Source organism: Ziziphus jujuba, chromosome 2, assembly GCF_031755915.1.
Source record: "Ziziphus jujuba cultivar Dongzao chromosome 2, ASM3175591v1".
Lineage (NCBI taxonomy): Eukaryota > Viridiplantae > Streptophyta > Magnoliopsida > Rosales > Rhamnaceae > Ziziphus > Ziziphus jujuba.
Genome location: NC_083380.1, coordinates 19,226,573 through 19,242,048, shown reverse-complemented (window position 1 = coordinate 19,242,048; position 15,476 = coordinate 19,226,573). Strand labels below are relative to the sequence as shown.

General features: G+C 54.4%; 53 non-coding genes and 1 pseudogene across 53 annotated transcripts; all 54 read left to right on the top strand.

Moving 5' to 3' along the window:
• Positions 1-152: 152 nt before the first annotated feature.
• Positions 153-271, top strand: LOC132801707 (5S ribosomal RNA). Its single transcript, XR_009636827.1, has one exon. It is a non-coding gene; the product is annotated as a 5S ribosomal RNA (ribosomal RNA).
• A 162-nt stretch (positions 272-433) lies between these two features.
• Positions 434-552, top strand: LOC132801646 (5S ribosomal RNA). Its single transcript, XR_009636766.1, has one exon. It is a non-coding gene; the product is annotated as a 5S ribosomal RNA (ribosomal RNA).
• A 162-nt stretch (positions 553-714) lies between these two features.
• On the top strand, positions 715-833 carry LOC132801559 (5S ribosomal RNA). Its single transcript, XR_009636676.1, has one exon. It is a non-coding gene; the product is annotated as a 5S ribosomal RNA (ribosomal RNA).
• Positions 834-1,024: 191 nt separating this feature from the next.
• LOC132801696 (5S ribosomal RNA) lies at positions 1,025-1,143 on the top strand. Its single transcript, XR_009636816.1, has one exon. It is a non-coding gene; the product is annotated as a 5S ribosomal RNA (ribosomal RNA).
• A 162-nt stretch (positions 1,144-1,305) lies between these two features.
• Positions 1,306-1,424, top strand: LOC132801741 (5S ribosomal RNA). Its single transcript, XR_009636861.1, has one exon. It is a non-coding gene; the product is annotated as a 5S ribosomal RNA (ribosomal RNA).
• Positions 1,425-1,615: 191 nt separating this feature from the next.
• Positions 1,616-1,734, top strand: LOC132801685 (5S ribosomal RNA). The gene has a single exon (XR_009636805.1). It is a non-coding gene; the product is annotated as a 5S ribosomal RNA (ribosomal RNA).
• Positions 1,735-1,896: 162 nt separating this feature from the next.
• LOC132801355 (5S ribosomal RNA) lies at positions 1,897-2,015 on the top strand. Its single transcript, XR_009636471.1, has one exon. It is a non-coding gene; the product is annotated as a 5S ribosomal RNA (ribosomal RNA).
• Positions 2,016-2,179: 164 nt separating this feature from the next.
• On the top strand, positions 2,180-2,283 carry LOC132802711 (5S ribosomal RNA; annotated as a pseudogene).
• A 161-nt stretch (positions 2,284-2,444) lies between these two features.
• On the top strand, positions 2,445-2,563 carry LOC132801674 (5S ribosomal RNA). The gene has a single exon (XR_009636794.1). It is a non-coding gene; the product is annotated as a 5S ribosomal RNA (ribosomal RNA).
• A 161-nt stretch (positions 2,564-2,724) lies between these two features.
• LOC132800993 (5S ribosomal RNA) lies at positions 2,725-2,843 on the top strand. The gene has a single exon (XR_009636109.1). It is a non-coding gene; the product is annotated as a 5S ribosomal RNA (ribosomal RNA).
• A 161-nt stretch (positions 2,844-3,004) lies between these two features.
• On the top strand, positions 3,005-3,123 carry LOC132801662 (5S ribosomal RNA). The gene has a single exon (XR_009636782.1). It is a non-coding gene; the product is annotated as a 5S ribosomal RNA (ribosomal RNA).
• Positions 3,124-3,285: 162 nt separating this feature from the next.
• LOC132801739 (5S ribosomal RNA) lies at positions 3,286-3,404 on the top strand. Its single transcript, XR_009636859.1, has one exon. It is a non-coding gene; the product is annotated as a 5S ribosomal RNA (ribosomal RNA).
• A 191-nt stretch (positions 3,405-3,595) lies between these two features.
• On the top strand, positions 3,596-3,714 carry LOC132801651 (5S ribosomal RNA). The gene has a single exon (XR_009636771.1). It is a non-coding gene; the product is annotated as a 5S ribosomal RNA (ribosomal RNA).
• A 161-nt stretch (positions 3,715-3,875) lies between these two features.
• Positions 3,876-3,994, top strand: LOC132801239 (5S ribosomal RNA). Its single transcript, XR_009636355.1, has one exon. It is a non-coding gene; the product is annotated as a 5S ribosomal RNA (ribosomal RNA).
• A 162-nt stretch (positions 3,995-4,156) lies between these two features.
• Positions 4,157-4,275, top strand: LOC132800992 (5S ribosomal RNA). The gene has a single exon (XR_009636108.1). It is a non-coding gene; the product is annotated as a 5S ribosomal RNA (ribosomal RNA).
• Positions 4,276-4,465: 190 nt separating this feature from the next.
• On the top strand, positions 4,466-4,584 carry LOC132801640 (5S ribosomal RNA). The gene has a single exon (XR_009636760.1). It is a non-coding gene; the product is annotated as a 5S ribosomal RNA (ribosomal RNA).
• Positions 4,585-4,746: 162 nt separating this feature from the next.
• LOC132801629 (5S ribosomal RNA) lies at positions 4,747-4,865 on the top strand. Its single transcript, XR_009636749.1, has one exon. It is a non-coding gene; the product is annotated as a 5S ribosomal RNA (ribosomal RNA).
• A 162-nt stretch (positions 4,866-5,027) lies between these two features.
• LOC132800991 (5S ribosomal RNA) lies at positions 5,028-5,146 on the top strand. The gene has a single exon (XR_009636107.1). It is a non-coding gene; the product is annotated as a 5S ribosomal RNA (ribosomal RNA).
• A 190-nt stretch (positions 5,147-5,336) lies between these two features.
• On the top strand, positions 5,337-5,455 carry LOC132801618 (5S ribosomal RNA). The gene has a single exon (XR_009636738.1). It is a non-coding gene; the product is annotated as a 5S ribosomal RNA (ribosomal RNA).
• Positions 5,456-5,617: 162 nt separating this feature from the next.
• LOC132801738 (5S ribosomal RNA) lies at positions 5,618-5,736 on the top strand. The gene has a single exon (XR_009636858.1). It is a non-coding gene; the product is annotated as a 5S ribosomal RNA (ribosomal RNA).
• A 191-nt stretch (positions 5,737-5,927) lies between these two features.
• LOC132801607 (5S ribosomal RNA) lies at positions 5,928-6,046 on the top strand. Its single transcript, XR_009636727.1, has one exon. It is a non-coding gene; the product is annotated as a 5S ribosomal RNA (ribosomal RNA).
• A 159-nt stretch (positions 6,047-6,205) lies between these two features.
• LOC132801596 (5S ribosomal RNA) lies at positions 6,206-6,324 on the top strand. The gene has a single exon (XR_009636715.1). It is a non-coding gene; the product is annotated as a 5S ribosomal RNA (ribosomal RNA).
• Positions 6,325-6,486: 162 nt separating this feature from the next.
• LOC132800990 (5S ribosomal RNA) lies at positions 6,487-6,605 on the top strand. The gene has a single exon (XR_009636106.1). It is a non-coding gene; the product is annotated as a 5S ribosomal RNA (ribosomal RNA).
• Positions 6,606-6,796: 191 nt separating this feature from the next.
• On the top strand, positions 6,797-6,915 carry LOC132801584 (5S ribosomal RNA). Its single transcript, XR_009636702.1, has one exon. It is a non-coding gene; the product is annotated as a 5S ribosomal RNA (ribosomal RNA).
• Positions 6,916-7,078: 163 nt separating this feature from the next.
• LOC132801737 (5S ribosomal RNA) lies at positions 7,079-7,197 on the top strand. Its single transcript, XR_009636857.1, has one exon. It is a non-coding gene; the product is annotated as a 5S ribosomal RNA (ribosomal RNA).
• Positions 7,198-7,387: 190 nt separating this feature from the next.
• LOC132801679 (5S ribosomal RNA) lies at positions 7,388-7,506 on the top strand. The gene has a single exon (XR_009636799.1). It is a non-coding gene; the product is annotated as a 5S ribosomal RNA (ribosomal RNA).
• A 159-nt stretch (positions 7,507-7,665) lies between these two features.
• On the top strand, positions 7,666-7,784 carry LOC132801573 (5S ribosomal RNA). The gene has a single exon (XR_009636690.1). It is a non-coding gene; the product is annotated as a 5S ribosomal RNA (ribosomal RNA).
• A 162-nt stretch (positions 7,785-7,946) lies between these two features.
• On the top strand, positions 7,947-8,065 carry LOC132800989 (5S ribosomal RNA). The gene has a single exon (XR_009636105.1). It is a non-coding gene; the product is annotated as a 5S ribosomal RNA (ribosomal RNA).
• A 191-nt stretch (positions 8,066-8,256) lies between these two features.
• On the top strand, positions 8,257-8,375 carry LOC132801562 (5S ribosomal RNA). The gene has a single exon (XR_009636679.1). It is a non-coding gene; the product is annotated as a 5S ribosomal RNA (ribosomal RNA).
• A 160-nt stretch (positions 8,376-8,535) lies between these two features.
• On the top strand, positions 8,536-8,654 carry LOC132801550 (5S ribosomal RNA). The gene has a single exon (XR_009636667.1). It is a non-coding gene; the product is annotated as a 5S ribosomal RNA (ribosomal RNA).
• Positions 8,655-8,816: 162 nt separating this feature from the next.
• Positions 8,817-8,935, top strand: LOC132801736 (5S ribosomal RNA). Its single transcript, XR_009636856.1, has one exon. It is a non-coding gene; the product is annotated as a 5S ribosomal RNA (ribosomal RNA).
• Positions 8,936-9,125: 190 nt separating this feature from the next.
• LOC132801539 (5S ribosomal RNA) lies at positions 9,126-9,244 on the top strand. The gene has a single exon (XR_009636655.1). It is a non-coding gene; the product is annotated as a 5S ribosomal RNA (ribosomal RNA).
• A 159-nt stretch (positions 9,245-9,403) lies between these two features.
• On the top strand, positions 9,404-9,522 carry LOC132801657 (5S ribosomal RNA). The gene has a single exon (XR_009636777.1). It is a non-coding gene; the product is annotated as a 5S ribosomal RNA (ribosomal RNA).
• Positions 9,523-9,684: 162 nt separating this feature from the next.
• LOC132800988 (5S ribosomal RNA) lies at positions 9,685-9,803 on the top strand. Its single transcript, XR_009636104.1, has one exon. It is a non-coding gene; the product is annotated as a 5S ribosomal RNA (ribosomal RNA).
• A 191-nt stretch (positions 9,804-9,994) lies between these two features.
• Positions 9,995-10,113, top strand: LOC132801528 (5S ribosomal RNA). The gene has a single exon (XR_009636644.1). It is a non-coding gene; the product is annotated as a 5S ribosomal RNA (ribosomal RNA).
• A 160-nt stretch (positions 10,114-10,273) lies between these two features.
• On the top strand, positions 10,274-10,392 carry LOC132801500 (5S ribosomal RNA). The gene has a single exon (XR_009636616.1). It is a non-coding gene; the product is annotated as a 5S ribosomal RNA (ribosomal RNA).
• Positions 10,393-10,554: 162 nt separating this feature from the next.
• Positions 10,555-10,673, top strand: LOC132801549 (5S ribosomal RNA). The gene has a single exon (XR_009636665.1). It is a non-coding gene; the product is annotated as a 5S ribosomal RNA (ribosomal RNA).
• A 162-nt stretch (positions 10,674-10,835) lies between these two features.
• LOC132800987 (5S ribosomal RNA) lies at positions 10,836-10,954 on the top strand. The gene has a single exon (XR_009636103.1). It is a non-coding gene; the product is annotated as a 5S ribosomal RNA (ribosomal RNA).
• Positions 10,955-11,116: 162 nt separating this feature from the next.
• Positions 11,117-11,235, top strand: LOC132801517 (5S ribosomal RNA). The gene has a single exon (XR_009636633.1). It is a non-coding gene; the product is annotated as a 5S ribosomal RNA (ribosomal RNA).
• A 163-nt stretch (positions 11,236-11,398) lies between these two features.
• Positions 11,399-11,517, top strand: LOC132801258 (5S ribosomal RNA). Its single transcript, XR_009636374.1, has one exon. It is a non-coding gene; the product is annotated as a 5S ribosomal RNA (ribosomal RNA).
• A 161-nt stretch (positions 11,518-11,678) lies between these two features.
• LOC132801735 (5S ribosomal RNA) lies at positions 11,679-11,797 on the top strand. Its single transcript, XR_009636855.1, has one exon. It is a non-coding gene; the product is annotated as a 5S ribosomal RNA (ribosomal RNA).
• A 189-nt stretch (positions 11,798-11,986) lies between these two features.
• On the top strand, positions 11,987-12,105 carry LOC132801506 (5S ribosomal RNA). Its single transcript, XR_009636622.1, has one exon. It is a non-coding gene; the product is annotated as a 5S ribosomal RNA (ribosomal RNA).
• Positions 12,106-12,267: 162 nt separating this feature from the next.
• LOC132801495 (5S ribosomal RNA) lies at positions 12,268-12,386 on the top strand. Its single transcript, XR_009636611.1, has one exon. It is a non-coding gene; the product is annotated as a 5S ribosomal RNA (ribosomal RNA).
• Positions 12,387-12,548: 162 nt separating this feature from the next.
• Positions 12,549-12,667, top strand: LOC132801364 (5S ribosomal RNA). Its single transcript, XR_009636480.1, has one exon. It is a non-coding gene; the product is annotated as a 5S ribosomal RNA (ribosomal RNA).
• Positions 12,668-12,829: 162 nt separating this feature from the next.
• LOC132801484 (5S ribosomal RNA) lies at positions 12,830-12,948 on the top strand. The gene has a single exon (XR_009636600.1). It is a non-coding gene; the product is annotated as a 5S ribosomal RNA (ribosomal RNA).
• A 161-nt stretch (positions 12,949-13,109) lies between these two features.
• On the top strand, positions 13,110-13,228 carry LOC132801473 (5S ribosomal RNA). Its single transcript, XR_009636589.1, has one exon. It is a non-coding gene; the product is annotated as a 5S ribosomal RNA (ribosomal RNA).
• A 160-nt stretch (positions 13,229-13,388) lies between these two features.
• LOC132801462 (5S ribosomal RNA) lies at positions 13,389-13,507 on the top strand. The gene has a single exon (XR_009636578.1). It is a non-coding gene; the product is annotated as a 5S ribosomal RNA (ribosomal RNA).
• Positions 13,508-13,669: 162 nt separating this feature from the next.
• On the top strand, positions 13,670-13,788 carry LOC132801451 (5S ribosomal RNA). The gene has a single exon (XR_009636567.1). It is a non-coding gene; the product is annotated as a 5S ribosomal RNA (ribosomal RNA).
• Positions 13,789-13,950: 162 nt separating this feature from the next.
• LOC132801439 (5S ribosomal RNA) lies at positions 13,951-14,069 on the top strand. The gene has a single exon (XR_009636555.1). It is a non-coding gene; the product is annotated as a 5S ribosomal RNA (ribosomal RNA).
• Positions 14,070-14,230: 161 nt separating this feature from the next.
• On the top strand, positions 14,231-14,349 carry LOC132801428 (5S ribosomal RNA). Its single transcript, XR_009636544.1, has one exon. It is a non-coding gene; the product is annotated as a 5S ribosomal RNA (ribosomal RNA).
• A 160-nt stretch (positions 14,350-14,509) lies between these two features.
• On the top strand, positions 14,510-14,628 carry LOC132800986 (5S ribosomal RNA). The gene has a single exon (XR_009636102.1). It is a non-coding gene; the product is annotated as a 5S ribosomal RNA (ribosomal RNA).
• Positions 14,629-14,791: 163 nt separating this feature from the next.
• Positions 14,792-14,910, top strand: LOC132802116 (5S ribosomal RNA). The gene has a single exon (XR_009637237.1). It is a non-coding gene; the product is annotated as a 5S ribosomal RNA (ribosomal RNA).
• A 161-nt stretch (positions 14,911-15,071) lies between these two features.
• Positions 15,072-15,190, top strand: LOC132801725 (5S ribosomal RNA). Its single transcript, XR_009636845.1, has one exon. It is a non-coding gene; the product is annotated as a 5S ribosomal RNA (ribosomal RNA).
• A 161-nt stretch (positions 15,191-15,351) lies between these two features.
• LOC132801376 (5S ribosomal RNA) lies at positions 15,352-15,470 on the top strand. The gene has a single exon (XR_009636492.1). It is a non-coding gene; the product is annotated as a 5S ribosomal RNA (ribosomal RNA).
• The last annotated feature ends 6 nt before the right edge of the window (positions 15,471-15,476 follow it).

Below are 15,476 nucleotides of genomic sequence, written 5' to 3'. Positions count from 1 at the left end.
TTTTTTTTCCTCTCTTTCCCCGCGCCTTTCACCCTCGGAGTTTCCCTTTTCTCCCGGCCCGACCGAGGGAACTCGCCCGGATCGCGCCGAACGCATGCGGACCTGCTGCGCTGCTTCTTTTCCTTATATCCATTCTTTAGCATCACCATGTCGGGTGCGATCATACCAGCACTAATGCACCGGATCCCATCAGAACTCCGAAGTTAAGCGTGCTTGGGCGAGAGTAGTACTAGGATGGGTGACCTCCTGGGAAGTCCTCGTGTTGCACCCCTTTTTTTTTTTTTTTTTTCCTCTCTTTCCCCGCGCCTTTCACCCTCGGAGTTTCCCTTTTCTCCCGGCCCGACCGAGGGAACTCGCCCGGATCGCGCCGAACGCATGCGGACCTGCTGCGCTGCTTCTTTTCCTTATATCCATTCTTTAGCATCACCATGTCGGGTGGGATCATACCAGCACTAATGCACCGGATCCCATCAGAACTCCGAAGTTAAGCGTGCTTGGGCGAGAGTAGTACTAGGATGGGTGACCTCCTGGGAAGTCCTCGTGTTGCACCCCTTTTTTTTTTTTTTTTTTCCTCTCTTTCCCTGCGCCGTTCACCCTCGGAGTTTCCCTTTTCTCCCGGCCCGACCGAGGGAACTCGCCCGGATCGCGCCGAACGCATGCGGACCTGCTGCGCTGCTTCTTTTCCTTATATCCATTCTTTAGCATCACCATGTTGGGTGCGATCATACCAGCACTAATGCACCGGATCCCATCAGAACTCCGAAGTTAAGCGTGCTTGGGCGAGAGTAGTACTAGGACGGGTGACCTCCTGGGAAGTCCTCGTGTTGCACCCCTTTTTTTTTTTTTTTTTTCCTCTCTTTCCCCGCGCCTTTCACCCTCGGAGTTTCCCTTTTCTCCCGGCCCGACCGAGGGAACTCGCTCGGTGGGCCGGTGCATCGATGCCGCTGCCCGGATCGCGCCGAACGCATGCGGACCTGCTGCGCTGCTTCTTTTCCTTATATCCATTCTTTAGCATCACCATGTCGGGTGCGATCATACCAGCACTAATGCACCGGATCCCATCAGAACTCCGAAGTTAAGCGTGCTTGGGCGAGAGTAGTACTAGGATGGGTGACCTCCTGGGAAGTCCTCGTGTTGCACCCCTTTTTTTTTTTTTTTTTTCCTCTCTTTCCCCGCGCCTTTCACCCTCGGAGTTTCCCTTTTCTCCCGGCCCGACTGAGGGAACTCGCCCGGATCGCGCCGAACGCATGCGGACCTGCTGCGCTGCTTCTTTTCCTTATATCCATTCTATAGCATCACTATGTCGGGTGCGATCATACCAGCACTAATGCACCGGATCCCATCAGAACTCCGAAGTTAAGCGCGCTTGGGCGAGAGTAGTACTAGGATGGGTGACCTCCTGGGAAGTCCTCGTGTTGCACCCTTTTTTTTTTTTTTTTTTTCCTCTCTTTCCCCGCGCCTTTCACCCTCGGAGTTTCCCTTTTCTCCCGGCCCGACCGAGGGAACTCGCTCGGTGGGCCGGTGCATCGATGCCGCTGCCCGGATCGCGCCGAACGCATGCGGACCTGCTGCGCTGCTTCTTTTCCTTATATCCATTCTTTAGCATCACCATGTCGGGTGCGATCATACCAGCACTAATGCACCGGATCCCATCAGAACTCCGAAGTTAAGCGTGCTTGGGCGAGAGTAGTACTAGGATGGGTGACCTCCTGGGAAGTCCTCGTGTTGCACCCCTTTTTTTTTTTTTTTTTTCCTCTCTTTCCCCGCGCCTTTCACCCTCGGAGTTTCCCTTTTCTCCCGGCCCGACCGAGGGAACTCGCCCGGATCGCGCCGAACGCATGCGGACCTGCTGCGCTGCTTCTTTTCCTTATATCCATTCTTTAGCATCACCATGTCGGGTGCGATCATACCAGCACTAATGCACCGGATCCCATCAGAACTCCGAAGTTAAGCGTGCTTGGGCGAGTGTAGTACTAGGATGGGTGACCTCCTGGGAAGTCCTCGTGTTGCACCCCTTTTTTTTTTTTTTTTTTTTCCTCTCTTTCCCCGCGCCTTTCACCCTCGGAGTTTCCCTTTTCTCTCGGCCCGACCGAGGGAACTCGCCCGGATCGCGCCGAACGCATGCGGACCTGCTGCGCTGCTTCTTTTCCTTATATCCATTCTTTAGCATCACCATGTCGGGTGCGATCATACCAGCACTAATGCACCGGATCCCATCAGAACTCCGAAGTTAAGCGTGCCTGGGCGAGAGTAGTACTAGGATGGGTCCTCGTGTTGCACCCTTTTTTTTTTTTTTTTTTCCTCTCTTTCCCCGCGCCTTTCACCCTCGGAGTTTCCCTTTTCTCCCGGCCCGACCGAGGGAACTCGCCCGGATCGCGCCGAACGCATGCGGACCTGCTGCGCTGCTTCTTTTCCTTATATCCATTCTTTAGCATCACCATGTCGGGTGCGATCATACCAGCACTAATGCACCGGATCCCATCAGAACTCCGAAGTTAAGCGTGCTTGGGCGAGAGTAGTACTAGGATGGGTGACCTCCTGGGAAGTCCTCGTGTTGCACCCCTTTTTTTTTTTTTTTTTCCTCTCTTTCCCCGCGCCTTTCACCCTCGGAGTTTCCCTTTTCTCCCGGCCCGACCGAGGGAACTCGCCCGGATCGCGCCGAACGCATGCGGACCTGCTGCGCTGCTTCTTTTCCTTATATCCATTCTTTAGCATCACCATGTCGGGTGCGATCATACCAGCACTAATGCACCGGATCCCATCAGAACTCCGAAGTTAAGCGTGCTTGGGCGAGAGTAGTACTAGGATGGGTGACCTCCTGGGAAGTCCTCGTGTTGCACCCTTTTTTTTTTTTTTTTTTCCTCTCTTTCCCCGCGCCTTTCACCCTCGGAGTTTCCCTTTTCTCCCGGCCCGACCGAGGGAACTCGCCCGGATCGCGCCGAACGCATGCGGACCTGCTGCGCTGCTTCTTTTCCTTATATCCATTCTTTAGCATCACCATGTTGGGTGCGATCATACCAGCACTAATGCACCGGATCCCATCAGAACTCCGAAGTTAAGCGTGCTTGGGCGAGAGTAGTACTAGGATGGGTGACCTCCTGGGAAGTCCTCGTGTTGCACCCCTTTTTTTTTTTTTTTTTTCCTCTCTTTCCCCGCGCCTTTCACCCTCGGAGTTTCCCTTTTCTCCCGGCCCGACCGAGGGAACTCGCCCGGATCGCGCCGAACGCATGCGGACCTGCTGCGCTGCTTCTTTTCCTTATATCCATTCTTTAGCATCACCATGTCGGGTGCGATCATACCAGCACTAATGCACCGGATCCCATCAGAACTCCGAAGTTAAGCGCGCTTGGGCGAGAGTAGTACTAGGATGGGTGACCTCCTGGGAAGTCCTCGTGTTGCACCCTTTTTTTTTTTTTTTTTTTCCTCTCTTTCCCCGCGCCTTTCACCCTCGGAGTTTCCCTTTTCTCCCGGCCCGACCGAGGGAACTCGCTCGGTGGGCCGGTGCATCGATGCCGCTGCCCGGATCGCGCCGAACGCATGCGGACCTGCTGCGCTGCTTCTTTTCCTTATATCCATTCTTTAGCATCACCATGTCGGGTGCGATCATACCAGCACTAATGCACCGGATCCCATCAGAACTCCGAAGTTAAGCGTGCTTGGGCGAGAGTAGTACTAGGATGGGTGACCTCCTGGGAAGTCCTCGTGTTGCACCCCTTTTTTTTTTTTTTTTTCCTCTCTTTCCCCGCGCCTTTCACCCTCGGAGTTTCCCTTTTCTCCCGGCCCGACCGAGGGAACTCGCCCGGATCGCGCCGAACGCATGCGGACCTGCTGCGCTGCTTCTTTTCCTTATATCCATTCTTTAGCATCACCATGTCGGGTGCGATCATACCAGCACTAATGCACCGGATCCCATCAGAACTCCGAAGTTAAGCGTGCTTGGGCGAGAGTAGTACTAGGATGGGTGACCTCCTGGGAAGTCCTCGTGTTGCACTCCTTTTTTTTTTTTTTTTTTCCTCTCTTTCCCCGCGCCTTTCACCCTCGGAGTTTCCCTTTTCTCTTGGCCCGACCGAGGGAACTCGCCCGGATCGCGCCGAACGCATGCGGACCTGCTGCGCTGCTTCTTTTCCTTATATCCATTCTTTAGCATCACCATGTCGGGTGCGATCATACCAGCACTAATGCACCGGATCCCATCAGAACTCCGAAGTTAAGCGTGCTTGGGCGAGAGTAGTACTAGGATGGGTGACCTCCTGGGAAGTCCTCGTGTTGCACCCTTTTTTTTTTTTTTTTTTCCTCTCTTTCCCCGCGCCTTTCACCCTCGGAGTTTCCCTTTTCTGCCGGCCCGACCGAGGGAACTCGCTCGGTGGGCCGGTGCATCGATGCCGCTGCCCGGATCGCGCCGAACGCATGCGGACCTGCTGCGCTGCTTCTTTTCCTTATATCCATTCTTTAGCATCACCATGTCGGGTGCGATCATACCAGCACTAATGCACCGGATCCCATCAGAACTCCGAAGTTAAGCGTGCTTGGGCGAGAGTAGTACTAGGATGGGTGACCTCCTGGGAAGTCCTCGTGTTGCACCCCTTTTTTTTTTTTTTTTTTCCTCTCTTTCCCCGCGCCTTTCACCCTCGGAGTTTCCCTTTTCTCCCGGCCCGACTGAGGGAACTCGCCCGGATCGCGCCGAACGCATGCGGACCTGCTGCGCTGCTTCTTTTCCTTATATCCATTCTTTAGCATCACCATGTCGGGTGCGATCATACCAGCACTAATGCACCGGATCCCATCAGAACTCCGAAGTTAAGCGTGCTTGGGCGAGAGTAGTACTAGGATGGGTGACCTCCTGGGAAGTCCTCGTGTTGCACCCCTTTTTTTTTTTTTTTTTTCCTCTCTTTCCCCGCGCCTTTCACCCTCGGAGTTTCCCTTTTCTCTTGGCCCGACCGAGGGAACTCGCCCGGATCGCGCCGAACGCATGCGGACCTGCTGCGCTGCTTCTTTTCCTTATATCCATTCTTTAGCATCACCATGTCGGGTGCGATCATACCAGCACTAATGCACCGGATCCCATCAGAACTCCGAAGTTAAGCGTGCTTGGGCGAGAGTAGTACTAGGATGGGTGACCTCCTGGGAAGTCCTCGTGTTGCACCCTTTTTTTTTTTTTTTTTTCCTCTCTTTCCCCGCGCCTTTCACCCTCGGAGTTTCCCTTTTCTGCCGGCCCGACCGAGGGAACTCGCTCGGTGGGCCGGTGCATCGATGCCGCTGCCCGGATCGCGCCGAACGCATGCGGACCTGCTGCGCTGCTTCTTTTCCTTATATCCATTCTTTAGCATCACCATGTCGGGTGCGATCATACCAGCACTAATGCACCGGATCCCATCAGAACTCCGAAGTTAAGCGTGCTTGGGCGAGAGTAGTACTAGGATGGGTGACCTCCTGGGAAGTCCTCGTGTTGCACCCCTTTTTTTTTTTTTTTTTTCCTCTCTTTCCCCGCGCCTTTCACCCTCGGAGTTTCCCTTTTCTCCCGGCCCGACTGAGGGAACTCGCCCGGATCGCGCCGAACGCATGCGGACCTGCTGCGCTGCTTCTTTTCCTTATATCCATTCTTTAGCATCACCATGTCGGGTGCGATCATACCAGCACTAATGCACCGGATCCCATCAGAACTCCGAAGTTAAGCGCGCTTGGGCGAGAGTAGTACTAGGATGGGTGACCTCCTGGGAAGTCCTCGTGTTGCACCCTTTTTTTTTTTTTTTTTTTCCTCTCTTTCCCCGCGCCTTTCACCCTCGGAGTTTCCCTTTTCTCCCGGCCCGACCGAGGGAACTCGCTCGGTGGGCCGGTGCATCGATGCCGCTGCCCGGATCGCGCCGAACGCATGCGGACCTGCTGCGCTGCTTCTTTTCCTTATATCCATTCTTTAGCATCACCATGTCGGGTGCGATCATACCAGCACTAATGCACCGGATCCCATCAGAACTCCGAAGTTAAGCGTGCTTGGGCGAGAGTAGTACTAGGATGGGTGACCTCCTGGGAAGTCCTCGTGTTGCACCCCTTTTTTTTTTTTTTTCCTCTCTTTCCCCGCGCCTTTCACCCTCGGAGTTTCCCTTTTCTCCCGGCCCGACCGAGGGAACTCGCCCGGATCGCGCCGAACGCATGCGGACCTGCTGCGCTGCTTCTTTTCCTTATATCCATTCTTTAGCATCACCATGTCGGGTGCGATCATACCAGCACTAATGCACCGGATCCCATCAGAACTCCGAAGTTAAGCGTGCTTGGGCGAGAGTAGTACTAGGATGGGTGACCTCCTGGGAAGTCCTCGTGTTGCACCCCTTTTTTTTTTTTTTTTTTCCTCTCTTTCCCCGCGCCTTTCACCCTCGGAGTTTCCCTTTTCTCTTGGCCCGACCGAGGGAACTCGCCCGGATCGCGCCGAACGCATGCGGACCTGCTGCGCTGCTTCTTTTCCTTATATCCATTCTTTAGCATCACCATGTCGGGTGCGATCATACCAGCACTAATGCACCGGATCCCATCAGAACTCCGAAGTTAAGCGTGCTTGGGCGAGAGTAGTACTAGGATGGGTGACCTCCTGGGAAGTCCTCGTGTTGCACCCTTTTTTTTTTTTTTTTTTTCCTCTCTTTCCCCGCGCCTTTCACCCTCGGAGTTTCCCTTTTCTGCCGGCCCGACCGAGGGAACTCGCTCGGTGGGCCGGTGCATCGATGCCGCTGCCCGGATCGCGCCGAACGCATGCGGACCTGCTGCGCTGCTTCTTTTCCTTATATCCATTCTTTAGCATCACCATGTCGGGTGCGATCATACCAGCACTAATGCACCGGATCCCATCAGAACTCCGAAGTTAAGCGTGCTTGGGCGAGAGTAGTACTAGGATGGGTGACCTCCTGGGAAGTCCTCGTGTTGCACCCCTTTTTTTTTTTTTTTTTTTCCTCTCTTTCCCCGCGCCTTTCACCCTCGGAGTTTCCCTTTTCTCCCGGCCCGACTGAGGGAACTCGCCCGGATCGCGCCGAACGCATGCGGACCTGCTGCGCTGCTTCTTTTCCTTATATCCATTCTTTAGCATCACCATGTCGGGTGCGATCATACCAGCACTAATGCACCGGATCCCATCAGAACTCCGAAGTTAAGCGCGCTTGGGCGAGAGTAGTACTAGGATGGGTGACCTCCTGGGAAGTCCTCGTGTTGCACCCTTTTTTTTTTTTTTTTTTCCTCTCTTTCCCCGCGCCTTTCACCCTCGGAGTTTCCCTTTTCTCCCGGCCCGACCGAGGGAACTCGCTCGGTGGGCCGGTGCATCGATGCCGCTGCCCGGATCGCGCCGAACGCATGCGGACCTGCTGCGCTGCTTCTTTTCCTTATATCCATTCTTTAGCATCACCATGTCGGGTGCGATCATACCAGCACTAATGCACCGGATCCCATCAGAACTCCGAAGTTAAGCGTGCTTGGGCGAGAGTAGTACTAGGATGGGTGACCTCCTGGGAAGTCCTCGTGTTACACCCCTTTTTTTTTTTTTTTCCTCCCTTTCCCCGCGCCTTTCACCCTCGGAGTTTCCCTTTTCTCCCGGCCCGACCGAGGGAACTCGCCCGGATCGCGCCGAACGCATGCGGACCTGCTGCGCTGCTTCTTTTCCTTATATCCATTCTTTAGCATCACCATGTTGGGTGCGATCATACCAGCACTAATGCACCGGATCCCATCAGAACTCCGAAGTTAAGCGTGCTTGGGCGAGAGTAGTACTAGGATGGGTGACCTCCTGGGAAGTCCTCGTGTTGCACCCCTTTTTTTTTTTTTTTTTTCCTCTCTTTCCCCGCGCCTTTCACCCTCGGAGTTTCCCTTTTCTCTTGGCCCGACCGAGGGAACTCGCCCGGATCGCGCCGAACGCATGCGGACCTGCTGCGCTGCTTCTTTTCCTTATATCCATTCTTTAGCATCACCATGTCGGGTGCGATCATACCAGCACTAATGCACCGGATCCCATCAGAACTCCGAAGTTAAGCGTGCTTGGGCGAGAGTAGTACTAGGATGGGTGACCTCCTGGGAAGTCCTCGTGTTGCACCCTTTTTTTTTTTTTTTTTTTCCTCTCTTTCCCCGCGCCTTTCACCCTCGGAGTTTCCCTTTTCTGCCGGCCCGACCGAGGGAACTCGCTCGGTGGGCCGGTGCATCGATGCCGCTGCCCGGATCGCGCCGAACGCATGCGGACCTGCTGCGCTGCTTCTTTTCCTTATATCCATTCTTTAGCATCACCATGTCGGGTGCGATCATACCAGCACTAATGCACCGGATCCCATCAGAACTCCGAAGTTAAGCGTGCTTGGGCGAGAGTAGTACTAGGATGGGTGACCTCCTGGGAAGTCCTCGTGTTGCACCCCTTTTTTTTTTTTTTTTCCTCTCTTTCCCCGCGCCTTTCACCCTCGGAGTTTCCCTTTTCTCCCGGCCCGACCGAGGGAACTCGCCCGGATCGCGCCGAACGCATGCGGACCTGCTGCGCTGCTTCTTTTCCTTATATCCATTCTTTAGCATCACCATGTCGGGTGCGATCATACCAGCACTAATGCACCGGATCCCATCAGAACTCCGAAGTTAAGCGTGCTTGGGCGAGAGTAGTACTAGGATGGGTGACCTCCTGGGAAGTCCTCGTGTTGCACCCCTTTTTTTTTTTTTTTTTTCCTCTCTTTCCCCGCGCCTTTCACCCTCGGAGTTTCCCTTTTCTCCCGGCCCGACTGAGGGAACTCGCCCGGATCGCGCCGAACGCATGCGGACCTGCTGCGCTGCTTCTTTTCCTTATATCCATTCTTTAGCATCACCATGTCGGGTGCGATCATACCAGCACTAATGCACCGGATCCCATCAGAACTCCGAAGTTAAGCGCGCTTGGGCGAGAGTAGTACTAGGATGGGTGACCTCCTGGGAAGTCCTCGTGTTGCACCCTTTTTTTTTTTTTTTTTTCCTCTCTTTCCCCGCGCCTTTCACCCTCGGAGTTTCCCTTTTCTCCCGGCCCGACCGAGGGAACTCGCTCGGTGGGCCGGTGCATCGATGCCGCTGCCCGGATCGCGCCGAACGCATGCGGACCTGCTGCGCTGCTTCTTTTCCTTATATCCATTCTTTAGCATCACCATGTCGGGTGCGATCATACCAGCACTAATGCACCGGATCCCATCAGAACTCCGAAGTTAAGCGTGCTTGGGCGAGAGTAGTACTAGGATGGGTGACCTCCTGGGAAGTCCTCGTGTTGCACCCCTTTTTTTTTTTTTTTCCTCTCTTTCCCCGCGCCTTTCACCCTCGGAGTTTCCCTTTTCTCCCGGCCCGACCGAGGGAACTCGCCCGGATCGCGCCGAACGCATGCGGACCTGCTGCGCTGCTTCTTTTCCTTATATCCATTCTTTAGCATCACCATGTCGGGTGCGATCATACCAGCACTAATGCACCGGATCCCATCAGAACTCCGAAGTTAAGCGCGCTTGGGCGAGAGTAGTACTAGGATGGGTGACCTCCTGGGAAGTCCTCGTGTTGCACCCCTTTTTTTTTTTTTTTTTTCCTCTCTTTCCCCGCGCCTTTCACCCTCGGAGTTTCCCTTTTCTCTTGGCCCGACCGAGGGAACTCGCCCGGATCGCGCCGAACGCATGCGGACCTGCTGCGCTGCTTCTTTTCCTTATATCCATTCTTTAGCATCACCATGTCGGGTGCGATCATACCAGCACTAATGCACCGGATCCCATCAGAACTCCGAAGTTAAGCGTGCTTGGGCGAGAGTAGTACTAGGATGGGTGACCTCCTGGGAAGTCCTCGTGTTGCACCCTTTTTTTTTTTTTTTTTTTCCTCTCTTTCCCCGCGCCTTTCACCCTCGGAGTTTCCCTTTTCTGCCGGCCCGACCGAGGGAACTCGCTCGGTGGGCCGGTGCATCGATGCCGCTGCCCGGATCGCGCCGAACGCATGCGGACCTGCTGCGCTGCTTCTTTTCCTTATATCCATTCTTTAGCATCACCATGTCGGGTGCGATCATACCAGCACTAATGCACCGGATCCCATCAGAACTCCGAAGTTAAGCGTGCTTGGGCGAGAGTAGTACTAGGATGGGTGACCTCCTGGGAAGTCCTCGTGTTGCACCCCTTTTTTTTTTTTTTTTCCTCTCTTTCCCCGCGCCTTTCACCCTCGGAGTTTCCCTTTTCTCCCGGCCCGACCGAGGGAACTCGCCCGGATCGCGCCGAACGCATGCGGACCTGCTGCGCTGCTTCTTTTCCTTATATCCATTCTTTAGCATCACCATGTTGGGTGCGATCATACCAGCACTAATGCACCGGATCCCATCAGAACTCCGAAGTTAAGCGTGCTTGGGCGAGAGTAGTACTAGGATGGGTGGCCTCCTGGGAAGTCCTCGTGTTGCACCCCTTTTTTTTTTTTTTTTTTCCTCTCTTTCCCCGCGCCTTTCACCCTCGGAGTTTCCCTTTTCTCCCGGCCCGACCGAGGGAACTCGCCCGGATCGCGCCGAACGCATGCGGACCTGCTGCGCTGCTTCTTTTCCTTATATCCATTCTTTAGCATCACCATGTCGGGTGCGATCATACCAGCACTAATGCACCGGATCCCATCAGAACTCCAAAGTTAAGCGTGCTTGGGCGAGAGTAGTACTAGGATGGGTGACCTCCTGGGAAGTCCTCGTGTTGCACCCCTTTTTTTTTTTTTTTTTTCCTCTCTTTCCCCGCGCCTTTCACCCTCGGAGTTTCCCTTTTCTCCCGGCCCGACCGAGGGAACTCGCCCGGATCGCGCCGAACGCATGCGGACCTGCTGCGCTGCTTCTTTTCCTTATATCCATTCTTTAGCATCACCATGTCGGGTGCGATCATACCAGCACTAATGCACCGGATCCCATCAGAACTCCGAAGTTAAGCGTGCTTGGGCGAGAGTAGTACTAGGATGGGTGACCTCCTGGGAAGTCCTCGTGTTGCACCCTTTTTTTTTTTTTTTTTTTCCTCTCTTTCCTCGCGCCTTTCACCCTCGGAGTTTCCCTTTTCTCCCGGCCCGACCGAGGGAACTCGCCCGGATCGCGCCGAACGCATGCGGACCTGCTGCGCTGCTTCTTTTCCTTATATCCATTCTTTAGCATCACCATGTCGGGTGCGATCATACCAGCACTAATGCACCGGATCCCATCAGAACTCCGAAGTTAAGCGTGCTTGGGCGAGAGTAGTACTAGGATGGGTGACCTCCTGGGAAGTCCTCGTGTTGCACCCCTTTTTTTTTTTTTTTTTTTCCTCTCTTTCCCCGCGCCTTTCACCCTCGGAGTTTCCCTTTTCTCCCGGCCCGACCGAGGGAACTCGCCCGGATCGCGCCGAACGCATGCGGACCTGCTGCGCTGCTTCTTTTCCTTATATCCATTCTTTAGCATCACCATGTTGGGTGCGATCATACCAGCACTAATGCACCGGATCCCATCAGAACTCCGAAGTTAAGCGTGCTTGGGCGAGAGTAGTACTATGATGGGTGACCTCCTGGGAAGTCCTCGTGTTGCACCCCTTTTTTTTTTTTTTTTTCCTCTCTTTCCCCGCGCCTTTCACCCTCGGAGTTTCCCTTTTCTCCCGGCCCGACCGAGGGAACTCGCCCGGATCGCGCCGAACGCATGCGGACCTGCTGCGCTGCTTCTTTTCCTTATATCCATTCTTTAGCATCACCATGTCGGGTGCGATCATACCAGCACTAATGCACCGGATCCCATCAGAACTCCGAAGTTAAGCGCGCTTGGGCGAGAGTAGTACTAGGATGGGTGACCTCCTGGGAAGTCCTCGTGTTGCACCCTTTTTTTTTTTTTTTTTCCTCTCTTTCCCCGCGCCTTTCACCCTCGGAGTTTCCCTTTTCTCCCGGCCCGACCGAGGGAACTCGCTCGGTGGGCCGGTGCATCGATGCCGCTGCCCGGATCGCGCCGAACGCATGCGGACCTGCTGCGCTGCTTCTTTTCCTTATATCCATTCTTTAGCATCACCATGTCGGGTGCGATCATACCAGCACTAATGCACCGGATCCCATCAGAACTCCGAAGTTAAGCGTGCTTGGGCGAGAGTAGTACTAGGATGGGTGACCTCCTGGGAAGTCCTCGTGTTGCACCCCTTTTTTTTTTTTTTTTTTCCTCTCTTTCCCCGCGCCTTTCACCCTCGGAGTTTCCCTTTTCTCCCGGCCCGACCGAGGGAACTCGCCCGGATCGCGCCGAACGCATGCGGACCTGCTGCGCTGCTTCTTTTCCTTATATCCATTCTTTAGCATCACCATGTCGGGTGCGATCATACCAGCACTAATGCACCGGATCCCATCAGAACTCCGAAGTTAAGCGTGCTTGGGCGAGAGTAGTACTAGGATGGGTGACCTCCTGGGAAGTCCTCGTGTTGCACCCCTTTTTTTTTTTTTTTTTTCCTCTCTTTCCCCGCGCCTTTCACCCTCGGAGTTTCCCTTTTCTCCCGGCCCGACCGAGGGAACTCGCCCGCATCGCGCCGAACGCATGCGGACCTGCTGCGCTGCTTCTTTTCCTTATATCCATTCTTTAGCATCACCATGTCGGGTGCGATTATACCAGCACTAATGCACCGGATCCCATCAGAACTCCGAAGTTAAGCGTGCTTGGGCGAGAGTAGTACTAGGATGGGTGACCTCCTGGGAAGTCCTCGTGTTGCACCCCTTTTTTTTTTTTTTTTTCCCTCTCTTTCCCCGCGCCTTTCACCCTCGGAGTTTCCCTTTTCTCCTGGCCCGACCGAGGGAACTCGCCCGGATCGCGCCGAACGCATGCGGACCTGCTGCGCTGCTTCTTTTCCTTATATCCATTCTTTAGCATCACCATGTCGGGTGCGATCATACCAGCACTAATGCACCGGATCCCATCAGAACTCCGAAGTTAAGCGTGCTTGGGCGAGAGTAGTACTAGGATGGGTGACCTCCTGGGAAGTCCTCGTGTTGCACCCCTTTTTTTTTTTTTTTTTCCTCTCTTTCCCCGCGCCTTTCACCCTCGGAGTTTCCCTTTTCTCCCGGCCCGACCGAGGGAACTCGCCCGGATCGCGCCGAACGCATGCGGACCTGCTGCGCTGCTTCTTTTCCTTATATCCATTCTTTAGCATCACCATGTCGGGTGCGATCATACCAGCACTAATGCACCGGATCCCATCAGAACTCCGAAGTTAAGCGTGCTTGGGCGAGAGTAGTACTAGGATGGGTGACCTCCTGGGAAGTCCTCGTGTTGCACCCCTTTTTTTTTTTTTTTTCCTCTCTTTCCCCGCGCCTTTCACCCTCGGAGTTTCCCTTTTCTCCCGGCCCGACCGAGGGAACTCGCCCGGATCGCGCCGAACGCATGCGGACCTGCTGCGCTGCTTCTTTTCCTTATATCCATTCTTTAGCATCACCATGTTGGGTGCGATCATACCAGCACTAATGCACCGGATCCCATCAGAACTCCGAAGTTAAGCGTGCTTGGGCGAGAGTAGTACTAGGATGGGTGACCTCCTGGGAAGTCCTCGTGTTGCACCCCTTTTTTTTTTTTTTTTTTCCTCTCTTTCCCCGCGCCTTTCACCCTCGGAGTTTCCCTTTTCTCCCGGCCCGACCGAGGGAACTCGCCCGCATCGCGCCGAACGCATGCGGACCTGCTGCGCTGCTTCTTTTCCTTATATCCATTCTTTAGCATCACCATGTCGGGTGCGATCATACCAGCACTAATGCACCGGATCCCATCAGAACTCCGAAGTTAAGCGTGCTTGGGCGAGAGTAGTACTAGGATGGGTGACCTCCTGGGAAGTCCTCGTGTTGCACCCCTTTTTTTTTTTTTTTTTCCCTCTCTTTCCCCGCGCCTTTCACCCTCGGAGTTTCCCTTTTCTCCTGGCCCGACCGAGGGAACTCGCCCGGATCGCGCCGAACGCATGCGGACCTGCTGCGCTGCTTCTTTTCCTTATATCCATTCTTTAGCATCACCATGTCGGGTGCGATCATACCAGCACTAATGCACCGGATCCCATCAGAACTCCGAAGTTAAGCGTGCTTGGGCGAGAGTAGTACTAGGATGGGTGACCTCCTGGGAAGTCCTCGTGTTGCACCCCTTTTTTTTTTTTTTTTTCCTCTCTTTCCCCGCGCCTTTCACCCTCGGAGTTTCCCTTTTCTCCCGGCCCGACCGAGGGAACTCGCCCGGATCGCGCCGAACGCATGCGGACCTGCTGCGCTGCTTCTTTTCCTTATATCCATTCTTTAGCATCACCATGTCGGGTGCGATCATACCAGCACTAATGCACCGGATCCCATCAGAACTCCGAAGTTAAGCGTGCTTGGGCGAGAGTAGTACTAGGATGGGTGACCTCCTGGGAAGTCCTCGTGTTGCACCCCTTTTTTTTTTTTTTTTCCTCTCTTTCCCCGCGCCTTTCACCCTCGGAGTTTCCCTTTTCTCCCGGCCCGACCGAGGGAACTCGCCCGGATCGCGCCGAACGCATGCGGACCTGCTGCGCTGCTTCTTTTCCTTATATCCATTCTTTAGCATCACCATGTTGGGTGCGATCATACCAGCACTAATGCACCGGATCCCATCAGAACTCCGAAGTTAAGCGTGCTTGGGCGAGAGTAGTACTAGGATGGGTGACCTCCTGGGAAGTCCTCGTGTTGCACCCTTTTTTTTTTTTTTTTTTTTCCTCTCTTTCCCCGCGCCTTTCACCCTCGGAGTTTCCCTTTTCTCCCGGCCCGACCGAGGGAACTCGCCCGGATCGCGCCGAACACATGCGGACCTGCTGCGCTGCTTCTTTTCCTTATATCCATTCTTTAGCATCACCATGTCGGGTGCGATCATACCAGCACTAATGCACCGGATCCCATCAGAACGCCGAAGTTAAGCGTGCTTGGGTGAGAGTAGTACTAGGATGGGTGACCTCCTGGGAAGTCCTCGTGTTGCACCCTTTTTTTTTTTTTTTTTTCCTCTCTTTCCCCGCGCCTTTCACCCTCGGAGTTTCCCTTTTCTCCCGGCCCGACCGAGGGAACTCGCCCGGATCGCGCCGAACGCATGCGGACCTGCTGCGCTGCTTCTTTTCCTTATATCCATTCTTTAGCATCACCATGTCGGGTGCGATCATACCAGCACTAATGCAACGGATCCCATCAGAACTCCGAAGTTAAGCGTGCTTGGGCGAGAGTAGTACTAGGATGGGTGACCTCCTGGGAAGTCCTCGTGTTGCACCCCTTTTTTTTTTTTTTTTTCCTCTCTTTCCCCGCGCCTTTCACCCTCGGAGTTTCCCTTTTCTCCCGGCCCGACCGAGGGAACTCGCCCGGATCGCGCCGAACGCATGCGGACCTGCTGCGCTGCTTCTTTTCCTTATATCCATTCTTTAGCATCACCATGTCGGGTGCGATCATACCAGCACTAATGCACCGGATCCCATCAGAACTCCGAAGTTAAGCGTGCTTGGGCGAGAGTAGTACTAGGATGGGTGACCTCCTGGGAAGTCCTCGTGTTGCACCTCTTTTTT